This window comes from Macrotis lagotis, chromosome 3 (assembly GCF_037893015.1).
Source record: "Macrotis lagotis isolate mMagLag1 chromosome 3, bilby.v1.9.chrom.fasta, whole genome shotgun sequence".
NCBI classification, from domain to species: domain Eukaryota; kingdom Metazoa; phylum Chordata; class Mammalia; order Peramelemorphia; family Peramelidae; genus Macrotis; species Macrotis lagotis.
Window position 1 is genome coordinate 179,087,999 of NC_133660.1, and position 15,927 is coordinate 179,103,925.

A 15,927-nucleotide genomic window follows, 5' to 3' on the forward strand; every position below is an offset into this window, starting at 1 on the left:
CTTCAAATAATCATAATCACTTTTTTTTAGATGTTTTTCAAGGCAATAGGGTTAAGTGGCTTGCCCAAGGCCACACGACAATCACTTTCATTTATATAGCTGATGAAATACTTTCCCATGGCAAACATGAAGTAGAAAGAACAAGTGTTTTTATGCCCTTTTTAGAGCTAAGCAAAGTGAGGTGCAGAGAAGGTAAATGACTCCCTAAATTCCATGGCTGTTAAGTTACCATTCATATACTAAACTGACTCAGACTGATGCCTGTTCCACTACTACACCAAGCTGCCTCTCAAAATCTCAATTCAATGACTGAATTGGAATTCAGTATTATTCACACAACACAAATAAATAAAGTCATAATAGATGCAAAGGCATTAAAAACAAATGAATAGAAATAGCGGCCGCACGCGGGCGGCGCCGCTGCTCCCGGCCCGGGAGGGAGATCGCAGGTGTGGGGCCGTGGCGGCGCCGCCAGCCTGCCGGAACCTCACGGAAAGGCTCCCACCATGGCTGAGAATGGTGATAGTGAAAAAATGACTGATCTGGAGTCCAAAATATGCCAACAAATTGAGTACTATTTCGGTGACGTTAATCTTCCACGAGACAAATTTTTAAAGGAACAGATCAAAATAGATGATGGCTGGGTTCCTTTGGAGACCATGATCAAATTCAACAGATTAAGCAAGCTAACAAAAGACTTTGATGTAATAAGAAGTGCTCTAAAGAAATCAAAGGCAGAACTCATGGAAGTTAGTGAGGACAAAACTAAAATCAGATCTCCAAACAAACCGCTCCCTGAAGTAACAGATGAGTATAAAAATGAAGTAAAAAACAGATCTATGTTAAAGGTTTTCCAACAGATGCAACCCTTGATGACATAAAAGAATGCTTAGAAGGTAAAGGTCAAGTACAAAATATTCAAATGAGGAGAACATTACATAAAGCATTTAAGGGATCAATATTTGCTGTGTTTAATAGTGTTGAATCTGCCAAGAAGTTTATAGAAACCCCTGAAAAAAATACAAAGATACAGAGCTGCTGATACTCTTAAGGAAGATTACTTTGCCAAGAAGAATGAAGAAAGGAAGCAAAATAAAATAGAAGCTAAAGCAAAAGCTAAACAAGAGCAAGAAGAAAAACAGAGGCAAGCAGAAGATGCAGAATTGAAATCCCTGGATGAAAAGATTGGATGCTTGCTGAAATTTTCGGGTGATTTAGATGATCAAACCTGTAGAGAAGATCTGCATACACTTTAATCATGGAGAAAATAAAATGGATAGATTTCATCAGAGGAGCAAAAGAGGGAATAATCCTTTTTAAAGAAAAAAGCAAAAGAAGCACTGAACAAAGCCAATGAAGCAAACGATGGAAACTTAAAATTAAGAAACAAAGATTTAACATGGGAAGTATTAGAAGGAGAAACAGAAAAAGCTTTGAAAAAAATCATTGAAAACCAACAGGAATCCCTAAATAAGTTGAAGTCCAAAGGTCGCAAATTTAAAGAAAAGGGAAGAGGAGGTGGTAAAGCTGTTCAGGGTACACCCAATAAAGGAAAAATACAATTCCAAGGCAAGAAATCAAAATTTGATAGTGATGAAGAACAGGAAAGTGGTGATGCTGGAGGATCTCTTAAAAGGACACGAGAAGAACCTGAAAAAGAAGAGCCTGCACCAAAACAAATGAAAACTGAAAATGGAGTTGTAAAAAAAATTTTTTTATTCATTTTAAATAAATTTTAAGCTGTCAGATTTGAGGGTCTTTAAAAAGAAAATCGAACTAAATCCACTTCAATGTCCACCTATAATAGAAGGAGAGGCTATTTTTGTTTAACTTGTTTTTGTTGTTCAAGTATCCTTATTCTGGGTTTTTTAATATGTATAGTTTTGTTCATCATATCAAATGTTGGCATTTCAGACATTGATCTGAACATCAAAAGAAAGGTTCTTTCAGTGAAGTTCTGTAATGTTGGAAATACCAACAAATAATATATATATACTATATAAAAGACAAAAAAAAACCAAATGGATATTCTGCAGATTAAATTATTTGAACACAAAACTCCCTTGGAAGAGATAAATACTAAAAGCCTATTTTCTTGAGATCTTAGGTTCAAACCTGAATTCACCTATGCCAACTATTAAGGAAAAAAATGTTTTTCCCCCTTGATGAAGATCAATTGTATGTATTAGATCAAGTCAACATCTGACGTGTTACTAAAATTTCAGCTCCTTAAAACAAGTCTTGGAGTGAAAATGACACATTTTTGTCATCTTTAAAGTCTTGACTGTCATCAAAAACCATCTTTGTGATTGAAGCATTAGAGACAGGAGAGGTTGAGGTAATTTCTTTATTTCAAGTTCTCTAAATATATTTACTCATATATCTGTCTTTCCTCCAGAAGTGCTTTCTGGTGCAGTTGTAAATTATGTCACCTTTGTTCACATCTGTCAGAATTGCTAAAGCGCAATATGACTCAAAGGTTGTGAAAAATCTGAAGAACAACAGAATAATTTTTTAAAGGCACATCCAGATAAAGAAGAAGGAGGAAGTGATAGGAATTCTACTTGGACTTGGCAGAATAAAGGTAATGGAAGACAAAGGGGAAAAAAACATGCAGCTACTATTTTGCTTCTAGCCACTCTACCAGGAAAAATGATCTTTAGAAGAGGAAGGTCAAATTAAACAAGGTTAAGAGGGAATTGAAACAAAGATGGATGAGGAGAAAGAAAGAAAAATAATGGTGATTCTAAATGAATTTGTTTTTTGAGTTAGACAAAATATCATTGAAACCTGGAAGAAACATTTAAGATAATTTATTACCATATCTTCATATTTATTGATGAGGAAACTGGGACCCATAGCATTATACTGAACTGCCACAGTTCCACAGAAACTAATTACCTGGTTGATTTTTTAGTCCTCTCCTCCTGGTGTCCTGAGAGAACTCATAAATGCTATCTTTAATCAGATTTTTCTGATGTTTGGGGGATCGGGGAAATAGAAGAGTTGTCCCAAGTTGGAGAGAGGAAAGTTTGTCATTTTTAAAATGAGAGAAGCAAATTTTGTAAATTATAGTGGACTTGATAATGAGCTAAGGCAAATTTTTTAAATGTGTTTTTGTCAATAAAGAACCAGGAAATAGGTGAAAGACACTATGGAAAAGAGGTAAGGAATTGAAGTATGAAGTGAGAAAGGAGTACCTGGGAGCTTGGAGTCTTAGCAGTTCATTGAAATTCAAATGTGGTCAGAAGGAAAGTGAATTTATAAGAATTGGCATGTGGGATTGAGTATGCAAGAGCTTCCACCCCTGGTGGATTGAGGAAAGCAAATTAGTGAATGTAAAACTGGGATTGGCAGTCCCCCTGGGTTCACAGAAACATGATGTCAATTTGAGTGCATGAGGCAAGGTACTTGATGTGCATTGAGTCTCCATCTCATGTAGAGTGATTCTAGGGCTAGGGAGCTATAATGAGAACTTGATCAGGGTCTTTGGTGAAGGGCCATCTAAGTGGCATCCTCTTAGCTGTGTTCTTTGAATAGAAAGAGTACACAAGAACACCTAGCACTTGCAACATGAATGACATTATAGTTAGACTGTATGTGAGATATACCAAAATATCTAAGAATTAAGTTAAAAATAATTTGTACATTAAAGACTAGAGGAGACATGACTTGCTACTAGTTTGAGTGAAAAAGATTTGGGAAGCAATGCTCCTAATTGCAAGGGCCAATGTGTCAACAGTGTGATATGGGCTATCAGAAACACTGACTAGGTTATTTTTATCTGAATAGAGTAGTCTCTAGGACTAAAAAGTAACAAGTCATTCCAATGTACTGGTCAGATTACTAGATTACTTCTGGAGGTGTTTTTTTTTTTTTATTTATGAGGATCAAATTTAAAGTATAACCATCACAAACATTTGCCATATCCAAGGAGAAGTTATATGAATAGGAAGATAATTCAAAACCATGTCATATGAGAATTTGTTAAAGGAATTGAAATGCTTAGCCTGAAGAAAGGAAGACATGGAGAGACTTGTTCATGGTCTTAAAATATTTAAAGGGATTCATGTAGAATAATAAAACAAAATTTGCTCTTGGGTCATAGAAAACAAAATAGAATAATATGTGAAAATCATAGAGAGATTGTTTTTAAAATATACAACCTAAAAATAAATTCCTGACAATTAAGCCTGTCAAAAAATGGCATCTGTTACCTCAGGAGGCAATTGAGCCCCATGTCACTAGAGGTGCTGAAGCAGAGATTAGATTTCACACTCTACATTGTTTTTTTCCTATGGCTAATTTCTTGTGAAAACTTAAGAAATATTTCTAATGATACTTTTTATTTAAACAATAAAATATGGGTTATATCATCTACTCTGAAAAACTGTACTTTTAACTAATAAAAACTGTTATTACACAGAATCTAAATATTTTCTTTTTGGAAAAATGCACAGGGAGTTTGTGAAACAGTATATTAAGTTTTTGTGAACCATAAAAGGTAATATTATAGTAGATCACATATAAAAGATAATATTATAGCAGATCACATATGAAAGTGATCCTATTTTCCTCTGTATAGTAAGAAAAGAAAAGAAAAGAAAAAGAATTTTTTCAGAAGTTTCTCTTTTTTATCCATTTTCAAAGATAAATATCATATACATCATAAAATTCTTCTCTAGATTTACTTAGCATGGTGAAAACTGAATGAATTGGAACCAAATGACTTGACAACTCATTTAATTGTTTTCAAATACTTCTCAGACCAATCTCCCTTCCTTCTTCAGTGTATAGTCATAGGGAGGGGATAAAAATTGCTGTGGGACTATAAATAGGAAGATAAATGGTTAATGGATGATCTACATATATAGGGATGAATGGAACACCAACCCCCTTTCCCCCCAAAAAATCTTGTAAGGGACTCACCCCATGAGGTAATTTTTACTCTCAACTAATCTTAGACACAGTATTAGCTTCTAGTCTAATAACAGTACAGGGTCATCTCTGGTCTTAAGGATTCTAAGGAAACTGCTTATTTCAGGGAAGAATTTCCAGAGAATTTACCTGTAGTAACTTGAATGATTCGAATTAGTAACTACAAATTAGAAATAGCTCAAAACCAGATCAAACCTTTACTGACTGTCTCTACTTTCCAGGATATTTCTGCTTAGAAACATTGCCAATTATTCAAGAAACATGCTGAGAAGAGTTGAGAGACTAATTCTAACCTTTCAGGTCAGAGATAAATCAATGTCCCGAAATTAATCTGCAGGACAAGTAATCTACTCTATAATGCATATATTTTTAAGTAAATGAGCAAAAGAATGAATCTTGAATGAATGAATGCTTTTGTTCACCAGATGCTTTAGTTAAATCTAAAATAGTTTTCAATAACCATACAAAGCAGTATATTTACCCAAATGAGATCACTGAAAGAGATCTATATAAATACCAAGAATTACACAGTCATTGAACTGCTCTTTGAAACATGGGTAAAATTCAAGGAGAATTGTTAGAGCATTCCAGCATTCCATGTCCATTATGCACTAGAATTCTGTGGCTAGAGTGGAGAATTTGTTCTGGGAAAAACAGTAGAAGATAATGAACCGGACTATGATGAGAGTTCCATGACAAGTTGAGACATCTGGCTTATCTCTTTCTAGAACAAGTTTTGAAACAGGGAGAAGTGATACAATCTAAAAGCTTAGTATATGTATGTATGAGTATGTTTATGAAATTTATGAATTGCACATAGGAACAACTTTCCTTTCTAACTATGCAGTTCCTAAAAATTAGAGATCTTTTCTTTCTAAAATTAATGATGACTAGGCTTACCATAGTGCCATACAGAACAGAGCATGTCATACACATTCTAAAATCATGAATCCTTACTCTCTGATTTCAACTGTCAAAGGGGAAGTTTTCCCCAAGATTTATATGCAGTCATCATTAAAGATATTCTAAAACAGTAACTTTTTCTGTTGCTTTTTAGATGGCTATAGAATTAGTACTCTTCTTTCTAAAATGACTTGGTCCAGAGACTATTATTTCTTCCTTCTTACCCTAATACATAATTCAGAAATCTGATCATGAATCAGTTAATTCTTTAAAGTCATTATATTGCTTATCTCTGCTTTGCACAGGGGTTAGTGCAATTCAATTCAATAAGATCTTACTAATCACTGACTGTTAGGTGCTGGAAACACAAAGACAAAAATTAGAATAGTACCTGTCTCCAAGGATTTTATATTCTACTGGAAGAGAAAAAGGAATACATGCATATAAATAAATAAAATATAAATAAAACAATTATTGGGGAAGACCAATGTTAGCATTTGGGGAAATGGAGTGAGTAAGAGCAGAACAAGGCTTAATTTATAAATATTTTGTTTTCCAATTATATACAATAGCAATTTCTACTTATCATTTTTGTAAGTTTTTGAATTTTACAGTTTTCCCCCCCACCACCCCACAGAAGGCAGTCTGATAATCTTTACATTATTTCCATGTGATACATTGATGAAAATTGAATGTATTGAGAGAGAAATCATATCCTTTAGGAGAAAATAACACATTAGAGATAACAAAATTCACTAGTATATAAGACATTTAAAAATTAAAGGTAATAGATTTGGTTTTTGTTTAAACTCCACAATTATTTCTCTGGATAGAAATGGTATTCTCTGTCACAGGTACTCTAAAGTTGTCAGGGCTTATTTTAGAGTTGATACCTATGCTATACATGAAATGGAACTAGAGTTTCCAAGAAGGAGAAGGAAAGAAGGGAGAGGATCCCTGTCAAAGTTAATTAAGGAAGAAAGCCCAGTTTTCTATTGATCATCCCTTCCAGCAATGTTTGCCTTTTTCTCAAGGGATGAGCTTTTAAACATACTTACCATGTTCATTTGGTTGTAATACAAATGCCTTATAACTCTTTTATTGCAATGTTCACCTCAAGATTACACATCTTTTTATGTAGATGTACTCTCAGGCATGACTGATAAACCCATTAATCCCCTAAAGAAAACTTTAATGTCAGGTTTGCTTCTACTGTTCTCTCTTCATCTATAAACTTGTCAAGATGATTATTTTAATAAAAATCAAGCATATCATGAAAATTTTCCATAGGAAAGAATGACCAACATGGTAAAAAGTCAAAAAAATTGCTTTAGGAACAAACATCAGTGAAAATTTTGAGTTTAAAGGGAGAACAATTAATATATAAATGTAAATGAACATAAGGTTTCAAAGGATCACTGAATTTATTAAAAAAATAAATCAATAACTTGATGGCAAACAAAATTTGCATAGACACTTCAGTCAATCATCCTTATCTGTATTACATTTTCAGACTTCATGTTGGTGCAGCAAATTGAGTTTTAACAAAAATAAAAATTCTGAAGGGAAGAAGGAGATCACTAGGAAATGTAATGACTCTCTATGAATATCCTTCAGCTTGAGGAATCTTACTTTACTGAGGAGATTGTACCTTTCTCATGAAAACTCCTTCAACTAAACCTCTTCTTAACTCCTAAAATATTTTTGTATCTTCATATATTTTATCCCCCTTCCCTCTTAAATCTAAAGAAAGATGCCCCAACTTCTTATTAAAGATAAATTCTAAAGTTATTTATGATAGACCTCTGGAGAAAATTTTGTTTTCTGTAATGGCACCTTCACAAAAATTGGTCAGGTATTAGGACATAAAAACCTCACAAAAAATTCAGACAAGCTGATATATTAAATTTAACCTTACCATATCATAATGAAATAAAAATTACATTCAATAAAGGACTGTGAAAACATAGATTTAAAATTCATTGAGAACCAAATTAATCATAAAGAATGAGTTGGTTGGGGCAACTAGGTGGCGCAGTGGATAGAGCACTGGCCCTGGAGTCAGGAGTACCTGAGTTTAAATCCAGCCTCACACACTTAATAATTACCTAGCTGTGTGGCCTTGGGCAAGCCACTTAACCCCATTTGCCTTGCAAAAAAATAAAAATTAAAAAAAAAAAAAAACAAAAAATGAATGAGTGGGTCAAAGAATAAATCATAGAAGCAATCCATGATTTCATTAAAGAGAATGCCAACAATAAGACAATATACCTAAATTTGTAGAATGTAACCAAAGTAGTATTCAGAAGAAAATTTATATCTTTAAATACATTTAGAAAGAGCAGGTCAATAAATTGGATATTCAACTAAAAAAATCCAAAAGAATAATTGAAAACCCTCCAATGAAAAACAAATTGGAAATTCTGAATCTCTAAGGAGAAATTAATAATGATAATAAAGGGGAAAGATTAAATGGAAAGTTAAAATTTGAACAAAAAATTTTCTTTCATCAAAACTAATAAAATAGATAAACCATTGATAATGTGACTTCAAAAAAAGAAAGAATAAAACCAAATGATCAGTATCAAAAATGAAAAGAGTAAATAACAGGTCACAAAAGTGGAAATTAAAGTAATTATTAGGAGCAGTTTTATTCAATTATATGACATTAAAAATGACAATCTAAGAGAATTGTATCAATATTTGCAAAAATATAAATTGCCCAGATTAAGAGAAAAGAAATAGATTACTTCACTAATGTTAGTTTAGAAAAAGAAATTGAATAAGTCATCAATGAACTTTCTAAGGAAAAAGTGGTCACAGTGAGATGGATAAACAGGTTAATTCTACCAAACATTTTTTTTTTTTAGTTTTTGCAAGGCAATGGGGTTAAGTGGCTTGCTCAAGGGCACACAGCTAAGTAATTATTAAGTGTCTGAGACTGGATTTGAACTCAGGTACTTCTGACTCCAAAGCCAGTGCTCTATCCACTGCGCCACCTAGCTGCCCCTCTACCAAACATTTTAAAACAATTTCAAAACTATGTAAACTATTTGGAAAAATAGGCAAGGGAGAAGCCAAACTAAATTCTTTTTTATAACATGCAGAAATCTAATCCAGGAAGAGTAGAAACAGAAAAAAATATATTTAAACCAATTTCTTTATTGAATATTGATACAAAAAATCTAAATAAAACATCAGGAAGGGGGAGGGAAGTAAGTGAAGGAGGAAGAAAAATATGAAACCCCAAAAAATCTTACAAAGATGATTGTTGAACGTATCTTTGCATATAACTGGAAAAATAATAAATAAAATAAAATATCAAGAAGGAAAATTCAACAATATATCACAAAGATCATAGATTGTGACCAAATGGAAATTTTAACAGGAATTCAGGGATAGTTCAATATAAAGACAATTAAAGCATAATTGATCATATCATTAATAAAAAAAGAAAAATCATGAGTATATCAATAATATATCAATAGTTCTTAAAAATGATCAGTAGTAGGGATGGCTAGGTGGTACAGTAGATAGAGCACTGGCCCTGGAGTCAGGAGCACCTGAGTTCAAATCCAGTCTCAGACAATTAATAATTACCTAGCTGGGTGGCCTTGAGTAAGCCCCTTAACCCCATTGCCTTGCAAAAAAAAATAAAACTAAAAAAAATGATAAGTAGTATATCTAAAAGAACAAACATTATCTGAAAATCAGAAAAACTTGAAGTATTCCCAATAGATCAGAGGTGAAGCATGGGTACCCATTATCACTATAATTATTTCATATTGTACTAAAAATATCAGTGATATCAATAAGACAATAAAAAGAAATAAAAAGAATTAGAACAGACAAAAAGAAAACAAAACTATCACACTTTGCAAATAATAGGATAATATGCTTAGGGAATCCTAGAGAATAAAAGTAATTTAAAAAGACAGTAAAAGAAAAAGAAATTCCATTCAAAGTAACTGTGTACATTTAAAATACTTGGGAATCTTTCTGTCAAGACAAACCCAGTAACTTTATGAATATAATTACAAAACCTTTTTCACACAAATAAAGACATATAAACAATTTAAGAAATGTTACTTGTTCATGGATAGACTGAACCAAAATAATAAAAATGAAAATTCTTTTTAAATAAATTTACTCATTCAATGCCATATCAATCAAACTGCCAAAATTGTTTTATAGAGGCAAGGGAATCAATGAAAAAATGTAAAGGAAGATGGACTAGCAGTTGTTGTTGCTCAGTCATGTCTAACTCTTTCTGAACCTATTTGTTTTTTTTTTTTTTTACAAAGCTCCTGGTATGGTTTACCAGTTCCTTCTTCAGTTCATTTTACAGAGGAGGAAACTGAGGCAAATGGGGTTAGTAAATATTCGAGGCCAAATTTGAACTCTGGAAGATGAAGCTTCCTCACTCCAAGCAAAGCATTCTATTTACTCTACCACCTAGCAGTTCCACCCTATCAGTCCCAAATCTCAAACCATATTATAAAATGGTCTTTAATGAAAATAATTTGACACTAAGAAATAGTGATGTATTAGTGGAATAGATTAGATAAACAATACACAGTTATAAATGAACATATTAATCCAAGCTTTGTGTCTAGAATTCACTATTTGACAAAAATTACAAAATTGGAAAGCTCCTTGGCAATAACTAGAAATAGAACATCTCACACCATATATGTAGATAAGGCAAAAATGGGTGTACAATTTAGACACAACAGATGACATTTTATGCAGATTAAAGGATCATGGAAAATGTTTCCTATCAGATCTATTGAATAAGTAGAAATAAACAAGAGAAAAGTGGAGATAAACAAGAGAAAAAAGATCAGAGGATGCAAAATGGATAAATTTAATCTTCTGTTGCTCTTGAGTCATTCAGTCCTATCCCACTCTTCATGACTCCATATGGGGTCTTGGCAAAGATACTGCAGTGATTTGTCATTTCCTTCTTTAGTGTATTAAGACAGACTGAGGTTAAGTGACTTGCTTGGGGGTTAATGTAGCTAGTGATTGTCAGGGGCCAAATTTGAATTCCTCTCTTTCTAATTCTAAACCCAGCACTTTATCCATTAAATCATCTCACTACTTCATAATTTTGATTACATTCAATTAAAAAGGGTTTGTATAAGCTAAACAAATACAGCCAAAAGGAAAAAGGAAAACAGGAAAATGGAGGGAGAAATACAAGTTTTTCCCAACAGAGATGTCATTTCTCAAATATAGAGAATTGAATCAAAATTTATATGACAACATAAGAACATAATTAATAAATGATCAGATATTTTGAACAGGCATTTTTCAGGGAAAAACAGACTATCTTTAGTCCAATGAAAAATGCTCTAAATCACTACTTATTAGAGAAATGCAAACTAAAAGAATTTTGAGGCACCCCCTCACATCTATCTAATTGGCTAATATGATAGAAAAGGAAAAATATTGGAGGGAAGGTGGAAAATTTGGGATTTGAATTGGATTGTTGATGAAGTTGTGAACTGATTCAGTGATTCTAGAGAGCAATTTGGAAAACTGTGTATTTCCTTTGACCTACCAATACCACTATTTGATCTGTATTACAAAGAGATAAAATAAAAAGAGATTAAAAATTGAAATAAAAATGTTAACAAAAACATTTATTGTAACTCTTTTTATGATAGCAAAGAATTAGAATTTGAAGGCATAATCATCAACTGAAGAATAGTTAAACAAGTTGTGGTATATGATTGTGTTGAAATACTATTGTACTATGAGAATTGATGGTCACTATGATTTTAGAAAAACCTTGGAAGACTTTATATGAACTGCTACAAAATGAAGTGAGCAGAATCAGGAGTATATTGCACACCATAACAGCAATACAATATAATGATCAGCTGTAAATGACTTAGTTATTATGAACAAGACAACGATCCAAGACAATTCTAGAAGACATTTTGACAAATGACATGTATCTCCAAAGAAAGAACTGATGGAGTCTGACTGCAGATTGAAGCATAATTTTTCATTTTATTTTTCTTCTTTTTTCTGTAATGTGAATGTGGCTGGTATGGAAATATCTTTTGCATGAGTTCAGACATGTAATTGATGTCACACTTCTTGCCTTCAAAATAGATCAGAAAGGATTTTGGGGAAAAGAATTCAGAAGTCATTTTTTTTTAACAAAAGTATTTTAAAATAAATAATTTTTGAAACTAGCATAATTCCTCTATTTTTGCATTTTAAATCCCATTCTTTCTTGTCTAGACATGCTCCAGTAATTATCCTCTCTCATTTATCTTGAACTTTTCAGAGTCATAGGACAAGGATTGAAAAATACTGAGGCAATCCCAAGGATGAGTAACATTATAATTTTCCCCCCTAGAGGAATGGATGGAATAGCAAGAAAGCATATAAAGGTCTCACCCCCTTGGTTTTTTTCAGAACCCAATCCAAAAAATGTTTCTCTGGCTCCATCTTTTTTTTTATCTTTTATGCCCATTTTGCATAGTTCAGTTTCTTTCTAAATAGTCTTTCCTCTCTTGCTGAGGCATCATTCACTTTTAAAAAAGTATTTCTTGATATCTTTAACCATTTCTATTCTGTTTGTTCTCTTTTCTGACTCCCCTCTCCAAATTCTACATGATATTATTTCTGAAAGTTCTTCCATGACCCCCTTCTCATTTCTCATATTCTCTGCCTTTGTAATCTTTTTCAAACCCATACCTCTATAAACTGGCAGAGAACTCCCGAATATATTGCTACAGCTCCAAGTTCAGAACTGAATCAAATACTGAGTTCCCACTGTTTTCAGTTAGGGAATTTAAAAGAACAAGGCTAAACTCATTGACTTTTCCAAAGAAATGTGTTTTTCCCTTTAGAGGTCATATTTCTATGATTGACATCATTTGTTTAGTTACTCAATTTTGTATTCTTTTTTTGGCAAGGCAAAAGGGTTAAGTGACTTGTCCAAGGTCACACAGCTGGGTAGCTATAAGTGTCTGAAGCAGGATTTGATCAATTTTGTATAATTGAAGTAAATTTTTTAACTTTTGTTTTACAGGCAACTAGCGAATGCTGTAGATAGAGCACTTGACCTCTAATCAGAAAGATTTGAGTATAAATCTTACTTCAGACGTTTAGTAGCTCTCTTGACCTTAGGCAATTCACTTAACTTTTGCCTTTCTCAGATTCCTCATCTGTAAAATAAGGATAATATTAACATCAATTCCTATGATTATTATAAAACAAAATGTAATATATTTCTAAAGTGCTTGACAAACATTAAATGCCATATAAGTCATGGTTATTTTTATATTTTTTATTATCACTCATTTTACTCTTCTGATCAAATCTCCAATCCTCTTTAGCTTAAATATTCTTGCTTTAATCGTTTTGAGTACACTCTCAAATTATATCTTTCATTACAATTGTATACATGCTAAATTCCCTCTAATGTACTACAAGGTCCTAGAGTCAAGGATTTTGAGAATTCAAGGAGGGCAGGGAAGGAAAGAGATAGTTTATTAATTGCTGAAAATTTCTTACAGACTAAGAGAGGACAAACTGCTGAATTCACAAGAGAAATCTTCATCTTCTAATGGAAATGCTTTGGAACATAATAGCTAGTAAAGCAAACTTCTTTTAAAATAATAAATGACACAATTTCTTGTAGCACTAAGTACCATTAGCATATTGAGTTTAGTTTTCCATGACCCTTTCATAAAATGATATATTAAGGATATTTTTCTTCCAAAACTCAACATGCTAAAAATATGAGCAAAGTGATAATGTCATAAGGCTTAGTAAGCAATACTTTTATACAGTATTAATAGCTAAGAATTGTTTATCTGTATCTACAAAGTTTAAAAGCACCTAATATTCACTAACTTATCAGAACCTCACAACCAGCTGTGAAGTTGGCACTCTAATCATTATTTCTCTATTTTCAGGTGAAGTGACATTGATGATGATGTTGATGTGTGACCTTCATTGTAGAAAAAGATTATGACATCAAGTACAAGCAAGTTTGCCAGGACAAGCAAGTGAACTGGATTTGAGTGAGGGGGTGATATGCTAAGTCATCAGCCTCACTTTCTCCTCCAGAGCCATCTGAGTTCAATGGCCAAATATAAATCAGGACAATGAGATGGCCCTGGATGCAAGGCAGAGTTAAATGACTTGTCCAAGGTCATTCAGCCAGTACATGTCAAGTGTCTAAGGTTGGATTTAAACTTGGGTCCTCCTTATTCTTATTATGCTCTATCCTACTGCTGCTCTATTCCATCTGCTGGTGCTCTATCCTACTGTGCCACCTAATTGTCCTTTTCAACTGAGAAAACTAAGGTTAAAAGAGATTGTAACTCACCCAAGTTCATTCCATGTTAGAGGGCAATAGCTAAAGGTCAATCTTCTTCATTGCAAGTCTAACAAACTCATTCCCTCATCAGGTTATCACATATTATAGGATTCTCTTTTTGCTACTCTAAACATGGAAGTACTATAGGTTTACTTCTTCAAAATAATCAAATTATTCTCCTTTCAAGTTTTAAACCCTTCTAGGATACTAGCATAGGTCATTAGGCATGGCTCCTCCACACACAGTGTTGACAGTTTTTTTCACTTATATTTTGAAAGTTTATTTCATTATTTATAAAAAACAAAATTAAAACTGTTATCATGTTACTGAAGAGATACTTTCAAAGTACGGGGAATTAAATGTATGTTTGTAGACAACAACCTTAGAGTCTGGCTCCAATACATAGTCTTAGCCACAATGGTGGACAGAGGAACCAGTGTTAAATTGTAGAGAAGATCAAGTGGCTTATCATACTGTGATCTTGGTCTGACCAAAAGTGAAAACTGGAACAGGGTTTTGGGATGATTTTTTCATGTGCAATTGAATTAAGTATTTTCAGTTATAATGATAAAAATGTAAATTGTGTCCCCAAGTTGCATGCAAAAAATCATCCAGTTTATACAACTAACATTGCTGAACAAAACTAACTCACTGGGCTTGGGCAAATACTACTCAACAATTTTGATGGTTTCACATTAAAAAAAAAAACTTTAGCATTTAGTTGAAGAGGAAATAAACATAATTTGAAATATTCCTGCCCCTGTCAGTATAATATTCAAACTTTAAGAATGACCTGTAAATACTAGTTACTGAATAATTAAGGGCAATGATATTCACCTGCCCAGAATCTGGGATGCTTGCTTTCAGTAACCATCTGCTAATGAAGCCCTTGAGAATCCCCAGAGAGCACAGAAACAAAATGTTATACATTATGTTAAGCATTTCTTGCTTCCTTGATAGTAAAAGACCAACCAATTAACAAACTTGTAGGTCTCAGGATTTCATAAAATTTTGAATAGAACCTTTAGGCCTTTTCAAATCAACTCCTTGAGTTAAATATAAATGGTAACAAGATCTTTAGATGAGACACTTTCTTATAAATATTTGATTTGTTGACTAGGAGGGTGGCAGATGACACTTCATAGAAACATCACAGGGTCCAAAGGAGTTCTTAAGAGGTCATTTCATCTATCAGTCTACCTTTAAGGAAAAGTATATTTAACCACTCCAGAAATTCACAGGGTTGTATGGTGGAAAGATAGTTGAAAGAAAGTACTTGAAGATTTCTGGACATTAAAGAAATTATTTCTTCTTTTTGATCTTCAGTTTTCTATTAAAGATCAAATGAGGGAATACATATGAAGTGTTTTATAACTTTATTTTGTTTTTGCTTTTGTTTTTGCAAGGCAATGGGGTTAAATTACTTGCCCAAGGTCACACAGCTGGATAATTATTAAGTGTCTGAGGGCAGATATAAACTCAGGTCTTCCTCACTCCAGGGCTCGTGCTCTATCCACTGCACCACCTAATTGTCTCCCATTTTATAACTTTAGAGAGCAATCTTAATATAAGTTTCTGATACCATTCACTGACTTACACATAAGCAAGGTAATTTCATCATGCCTAAATTAATCCTGTCCTGTGCCCATCAGTGTGACAAAGCAGAGATTAAAGTATTCATGTTTCTGGAGAGATTGGCATCCCCATTTAAAATTGAGAGTTGGTGAAAGTGGGGT

The 15,927-nt window shown here is 33.0% G+C and overlaps 1 pseudogene; it reads left to right on the forward strand.

The window, feature by feature from the left end:
- Positions 1-439: 439 nt before the first annotated feature.
- LOC141519259 (lupus La protein homolog pseudogene) lies at positions 440-1,739 on the forward strand (annotated as a pseudogene).
- The last annotated feature ends 14,188 nt before the right edge of the window (positions 1,740-15,927 follow it).